At 43.3% G+C, this 8002-nt stretch overlaps 1 non-coding gene across 1 annotated transcript; it reads right to left on the bottom strand.

Moving 5' to 3' along the window:
* Positions 7509-7582, bottom strand: TRNAI-UAU. Its single transcript has one exon. It is a non-coding gene; the product is annotated as a tRNA-Ile (tRNA).

Below are 8002 nucleotides of genomic sequence, written 5' to 3'. Positions count from 1 at the left end.
TCGAGAAGTGTTCATGGTCAACACCGAGCAGATAGCCAAAATCATTGAAGAGGCCCTGACTAAGTAGAAGGAAATCTTCAAGTTTGAAATGGAAATGGCTATGCAAGAGATGAAACAAATGCACGACCAACAAATCCGAGCTTTGTCGAACCAGCTAGTTGAGTCCAGTCGTCGCACCCTGAAGTTGTAACAGATTTCGAAAGCAATGAAAACAGCGACTTTCACCGAAAACATACTGGGGGTGGCCCCACTAAAAATAACAACGCTGGGGGGGGCCCCCCCAGTGATGATAACGCGGGGGGTGGCCGTATTATTCCTCTCGAAAATTATCCAAAACAGGATACAGATGAGGCCGAGAAGATGAAGGATCTCGAAAGAAAAATTGACGCCTTGATATCTGCTCGAGAGGTGAAGAAGACCGGCATTCCGTGTCCTTACCCGAAAGAGTGGGATTCGATCCCATATCCGGCGAAGTTCAACCTGATCAACTTCACGCCGTTCGGCGGGAAGGGCTCGCCCACTCAACATCTGATCTACTTCAAGTCTCACTTGGGAGTAATCTCGGGCAACGAGCCTTTGATGGTTCGGTCATTCGTTGGCACCCTTCGCGGACCTGCCTTCGATTGGTACCGCCGTCTCAAGCCCGGAAGCATCAACAGCTGGGAGGATCTGGAAAGCATGTTCCTCGCTCATTTCTTCGATGATGACACCGAAGTGTCGCTCAGGACACTCTTCGATCAGAAACAAAAAGACGGAGAGTCGGTGGATACCTTCATCAAACGCTTCCGTAATCAGGCAATGAACTGCAAGGATCCCGTCACGGAAGAGTTCGTCTTGCAAACCTGTCATAATAACTTGTCCACTAATATCTTGGACGTTATGGGAGTAGAGCCGCTCAATACCTGGAAAGAGTTGAAGGCTCGAGGAGAACAGGCTGAACGCTTCATCAGAAGGCGAAAGGTCGAGAGAAACCAACCGATGGTTAACCCTCTGGATTCGGATCTCGTACCTCATGAGGAAGGGGATGCGCCTACAGCTGTCATTGACGATAATCAAACGTCACAACAGCAGTCCTGGGAACAACAGGAGAATTCGGACGAGGAGCTCCAAAACGAGTACTCGTTCAAAGACGAAGACGTTCCAGCTATCTTCGAGACCCTTCTCGAAAACAACAAAATCAAACTCCCGCCCATCACGCATCAAGAGGAAGATGGCGATTCTGCGGATCCAACGTACTGCGAGTACCACAGAAGGATCCTCCACCCCACCAAGGAATGCTGTCCGTGTATCAAATTTATCAGGGCAGTATTATCAACATGTAGCTGCCCCAAGACCGCTCCACAGAGGGTCTCGATATTCGAGAGAATCTCCAATGAAACGACGAAGCCCAAATCAGGGCGTTTGCACCAAAGAGGATCGGTTGCTCGGGATGATGAATTCCCAGAAGTTACCATCAACATGGTCAACAAGGGAAAGTCCCCAATCATTTCAGGTGGTTCAAGTGGCTCCGACCCTAATTTCTCTCCAGGAAGAAGAGTCAGTCCGGGAATAACCCAACGAATATCTCAGCTTCAGCTAGAAGCCGTTGGTCATAATGATTACCAGGGTGTCCATGAAGGAATCCATTCCGATGATGAACTTTCGGATTCTTATTCCGCTCTCGCCTCTGACGATACAACGTCTAGCATAGGGCAAGCTCGAGAAGTGTTCATGGTCAACACCGAGCAGATAGCCAAAATCATTGAAGAGGCCCTGGCTAAGCAGAAGGAAATCTTCAAATTCGAAATGGAAATGGCTATGCAAGAGATGAGACAAATGCACGACCAACAAATCCGAGCTTTGTCGAACCAGCTAGTTGAATCCAGCCGTCGCACCCAGAGCGCCGCAGTTGACAGCGATCCGGAAGTGGACGAAGTCGTCATGACCGACGCACCACCCAAGAATACTGGGGGTGGCCCCACTAAGAATAACGACGCTGGGGGTGGACCCACCAGTGATGATAACACTGGGGGTGGCCGTATTATTCCTCTCAAAAATTATCCAAAACAGGATACAGATGAGGCCGAGAAGATGAAGGATCTCGAAAGAAAAATTGACGCCTTGATGTCTGCTCGAGAGGTGAAGAAGACCGGCATTCCGTGTCCTTACCCGAAAGAGTGGGATTCGATCCCATATCCAGCGAAGTTCAACCTGATCAACTTCACGCCGTTCGGCGGGAAGGGCTCGCCCACTCAGCATCTAATCTACTTCAAGTCCCACTTGGGGGTGATCTCTGGCAACGGGCCTTTGATGGTTCGGTCATTCGTTGGCACCCTTCGCGGGCCTGCTTTCGATTGGTACCGCCGTCTCAAGCCCGGAAGCATCAACAGCTGGGAGGACTTGGAAAGCATGTTTCTCGCCCATTTCTTCGATGATGACACCGAGGTGTCGATCAGGACACTCTTCGACGAGAAACAAAAAGGCGGAGAGTCGGTGGATACCTTCATCAAACGCTTCCGCAATCAGGCAATGAACTGCAAGGATCCCGTCACGGAGGAGTTCATCTTGCAGACTTGTCATAACAATTTGTCCATTAATATCTTGGACGTTATGGGAGTAGAGCCGCTCAATACTTGGAAAGAGTTGAAGGTACGCGGAGAGCAGGCCGAACGCTTCCTCAGAAGGAGGAAGGTCGAGAGAAACCAACTGATGGTTAGCCCTCTGAATTCGAGTCTCGCACCTCATGATGAAGGGGACGCACCTGCAACAGTTATTGACGATAATCAAACGCCACACCCAGAAAGAGTACTCGTTCAAGGACGAAGACGTTCCCGCCATCTTCGAGTCTCTTCTCGAAAACAACAAAATCAAGCTCCCGCCCATCACGAATCAGGAGGAAGCTGACGATCCTGCAAATCCAAAGTACTGCGCGTACCACAGGAGGATCCTTCATCCCACCAAGGCTTGCTTTACTTTAAAGAATAGCATCCAAACCTTGGTTGAAGCCGGCGTCATAACGCTAGGGTAAGCCATTTGAGAACGGCAACACTCCGACAAGTATAAGAGTATAAACTGCTCCTCAAGACTCCGAAGAGTATATGAGTATAAACTGCTTCTCAACCCTCCAATCGGTATATGAGGTTAAACTGTTCCCTGATACTCCAATAGGTATATGAGTCTAAACTATTTCCTACCATTGACGGGAAGTTCCTGGAGAATATTACGCTAATATTCTTAAGGATAACCCGGTCAGATAACAAAGTCAAACCCAGTTCCAAGAGAGAAGCTGGGGGTGGATAATCCAATGCATCGGGAAGTTCCCGAAAGAATACCACATGGGTATTCTTAGGGATAACCCAATCATTGTGGAATTGACAAATAAGAAATCTACATTCGAACTCTGAAGGTCAAAATGTTTCTTCTTATTATCTAACTCTTATGAGTTGTTTTTGTGAGATGAGATCCAATCCTCTGATAGGTTAATCTTTCCTCACCAAACCATCCGCTGATCAAATTAAACGACAGTGGATCCACCAACGTTTCCATTCGCCCGTCGTTGGCATTTCTCAGACTTAACGTGCTAGGTCCTAAACGCTTAGCATTAAAGTCTCCCTTTGAGTGATAATACGAGTTGGCACTTTTTTTGCTATCCGTATTCCACTTTGAGTGCTAGGTCCAAACCATCCACCAACGTTTCCATCCGGGCACTCGATGCACGGGGAATTTCATCCCGAAGCCTAAGTAGGGATAAGTCAACGCCTAACACGCGTTGCCGGGTAGTCTATTCCCGTGAGAAAGACGAAGCCTATGTATTCAACATCATAGCACAAAGCCTCAGAGAGTTTACTCTCTTAGCACAACGTTACATGTGAGACGGGTTTAATAATTCACATGCTAGTCCGATTTCAAACGGTAATCGGTAAAGACATATCAAACCCGTTGAGGGCTGGGGGTTTGCCAAAAATCCCATAAATCTGTCATTCAGAATAAACACAGAAAAATCATAAAAGAAGCAAATGCGGGATTTCTACTGAAAAGATCAAAAGTCAAAGCATACAACAAGAAGCTCGTCGCGGAACGGACTTAAACAATCCGCATGCTAGCCCGACTCAAACGGTAGTCGGTAAAGGCTCATCAAACCCGTTGATGGCTGAGAATTTGCCAAAAATTCTATAAATGCGAGTCATTGGCGCACCAGCTCCACTAGTTGGTCTCGTGACTTGAGCATCCAACAAGTTCAGGATAAAATCTACACATGCAGATGAATCTGCTTTAACAGTTGGTCCTGCAGCCCTGACACCTGGGACCGCTTTGCTCCAATACCTTAAGAGCTTAAACTGTGTATACTCCAGCAAACGTACGAGTATAAACTGTGTTAATGGCGATCCGAAACCCTAGGTCAACGCCGGTCAACGCGTAACCCTATGTCAACGCTAGTCAACGCGTTGCGACCAAAGTCAACGTTTGACGATTCGAAACCCTCAGGTAAACGCCGGTCAACGCGAGTCAACGCGTTGCGACCAAAGTCAACGTTTGACGATTCGAAACCCTCAGGTAAACGCCGGTCAACGCGTAACCCTAGGTCAACGCTAATCAACGCGTTGCGACAAAAAGTCAACGCACGGCGATCTGAAACACTAAGTCAGCACGATGTGACAAAGATAGTCAGTTCAAAGTCAACCAAATGACACGAGCCAAACTCAACTCACTGGTGGTAAACTCGAGACTCCGACGACGGACAGGCGATAAACGCAGCGCCGGAAGAACTTCGGTTATTCGTCAAAACATCGAATAAACTGAAAATCGAAGGAGTCAAGAGTTGAAGCTAACTGCAGGTCCTTTACGCCGACTGAAGGCTGGATCAATCACATCCAAAGTGTTCCAGCCTCCTCTATAAAAGAAATGAGGCCGGAACGCTTTGGAGGGGGTATCTGTAGGCATCGAAAATTGCCTGTAGGTCTCCACAAACAGCTCAGTGTTAAAGAACGACGATGAACGTCACTATCCGATCCACAGGAGTTTAATTAACGTCGATGAATGAGTGAAGTGAATCGACGAACTACGTGAGCTGATTTCGAAGGCACGGGCTAATCGGGAACCCTGCGATGTTTACAAAAGGAACAGCGCCCTTCTTGCCTCGTATATCCTACGGGCAATCCAACCAATGGAGCTGATAGAACTCTTCGTCCGGCTTCCAACGCACTTCGAATCACTAAAATCCGAGTTCGGACGAAGAATTTACGGCGGAAACAATCAAACATACGCAACGGAGCGTCTCAGGCTGAACTGGGACACCCGGGGTGTCTCGGGAAAGTCGAAACACCCCAGGGGTGTCTCGGCTTGGCCGAGACACCCCAAGGGCGTCTCGGCGGCGAAGCCCTGCTGCAGTGAAGAGTGATCGAGCACTTCAGGGGAATTCTTCATCAGATCTTCATCACCCGTGTGTCCGTTCCTTAGTATTAGCCCTTGGCGTTAATACTAAGAAGAGCTAATATCTCGCTTTATCCGAGATATACGCTTCAAAGCTTCTAGATCCCCTCGCGGATCGACGAAGCTCTGTCCGATTTTTCTGGATCAGAAGTTCCTAGATCCCCTCGCGGATTGACGAAGCTCTGTCCGATTGATCTGGACCAGATCTGATTGCCAGGTAGTCCACGGATATCAACGTCCCCGTCACAGGCCAAAGACCCACGCAAGCAAGAGACCGCAAAACAGGATCTTGTGTTTATTTTCGAAAAGTTGTAATTTTTATTTCTTTGTTATTTGAATTTCATTTGTAACGATTGAAGTTTAATGAAATCAATGATGAAGGCAACTTTTTCCGAAAACAATGAAGTGTTTAAAAAAATATTTTATGAAATTTGAAGTGTTTGTATTAAATTATCTATTTTTTCCATTGTTGAATTTTATTTTAAAATAACTATTTTATACTCTAATTTTATTATAATAGTTAATATAAAATAATATATATTATTAATACAAATATTAATAACAAAAGAAAAAAATTTGTTTTTGTATTTATTCTCATAAAACCTTCCATAAAAAGTTTTTACAAAAAAAATTTAACTGCGTCATTGCTACAATGTTGCACCATTTCTGACGCAACACTGTAGCAACCCGTTATTTTAGCGGACCAATTGACCCTACGTTGGAGGGGGCAATCAACGCTAAGTTGATGTATTAGCGTATGCGTTGGAGAGGCCCTAAAGACGCGTCTTTGTCTCAAGATAGAAAGTGGCTGTTCAGATAATTACTAGGACGCGATCTCCAAAAACGAGGTAAAATTTTCATATAGAGCTTTGTATGAGAAATATGCTGAAATGTTGAGTCAACTTGGAAAGCTTGCTAACAAGTATAGTTATTTGAGAATTGTGCGCAATGTGCACGCAAACCTAGAAGGGATAATAAAGATTTGAATGAAAATTTAAGGAAATCCATTTTAGAGTTGAATGTGTATAAGAATGCAAGTTCGAATACCTCATCTCTTGATTGCTTAGAATTACGGGTGCATTATTCAGCTTGGATATGATCCTTACCATATCCATATCCGCTTACCCATCTCGGATACTGATATGTATACGAATATACCTTAGTAAGAAAAATTCATATCCATATCCGCTAAAACCGGATACGGTTACGGATATACATGCGAAAATATAAGCGGATATGCATGCGGATACACAATGGATATGAGAAAACTAGATACTATTGAGAAAACATAGTTCATGTGATACAAAAGAGTTGGTTAATATGTTCAAATAATTGAAAGGCTAAGATTAGACATCTTGATTTTCAAAATTAACCACAAATCCATAATCTAAGAATCAAACTATCATGTAAGAGTATGACTAATATGTATTTTAATATTTCGGATACAGATAGAGATATTTCACTACAAAATCTTATATGTAACTATATCCTATCGGTTATAGATTTGAGTAATCATATCCATATCCCAACATATACTGTTACCAATATTTCCTCGGATACGGAAACGGTTTGGCACCCCTACTTGGAATATTCCATATATAGAGATATGAATGTTGATGTAACTGAAAAATAATGATTTAGTTGGTTAATTAACTATACTTGTTATATGAATTGTCTAATGAGCAAAAACAGTTTGAAACTCATTGCATTGAAAATGAATTGCTAAACTTTAAAATCTTCTATCTAGAAAAGACTTGGAAAAAAATTCTTTCAGCTCAAAAAGCTTAAACGTGGTCATTCCTTATCCAGCGCTTTGAGAGGCAAAAACCTCGTGAAAAATATGTATGGAACCTCTATTTTGGGTGCGAACTTGTCATAATACTCGAGAAAAAAAATTTAAAATTGAAAATCTTAGAAGAGACTAAAAAATTTTCTTTCAGCTCAAAAAGATTAAACATGGTCATTTCTAATCCAGCGCTTTGCGAGGCAAAAACTTCGTGAATAATATGTATGGAACCTCGAATTTGGGTGCGAACTTGTCATTTTATACTAGATAAAAAATCTTAAAAGTTGGATGGTACAGTTGAAATTTTTTGATATGGTCCCGGCGGGGCTCGAACCCGCGACCTTCGGCTCATAAGACCAACGCTCTAACCAACTGAGCTACGGGACCATATAACTGATGAATTTTACAAATACTTATTTATAATATACTTATTATGCTAAATATACACATATCACGTAAAGAGGAAAGGAGAGTAATTAGACAAAAAAAAAAATAATAATAATAATAATAATAAAATTTGCCGGAGAGATTTGCTTCATTTATGAGTGATTTAATCTTGTAGATCAAAAAATATAAAGGCAATAGGAAAAGCATGGGATTAGATCTTATGAAAATATGAAAGTCGTAATTTTTGCCAAAAAACATACAGAGTTGTGGATTTATCGTAAAAAGTGAATACATCAAAATATGGAAAATTATAAAGGTGATACAATGGCAAGAATTTAAAATAAATTCATCTACATACAGCAAAAAAAATCATCTAATTTTCAAGGAGAATTTCATACATCTGGTTCATCCTTAAAGTTC

Source organism: Asparagus officinalis, chromosome 10 (genome assembly GCF_001876935.1).
Source record: "Asparagus officinalis chromosome 10, Aspof.V1, whole genome shotgun sequence".
Taxonomy (NCBI): domain Eukaryota; kingdom Viridiplantae; phylum Streptophyta; class Magnoliopsida; order Asparagales; family Asparagaceae; genus Asparagus; species Asparagus officinalis.
Note: the sequence above shows the minus strand (reverse complement) of the source record. Positions and strands in the feature narration are given on the sequence as shown.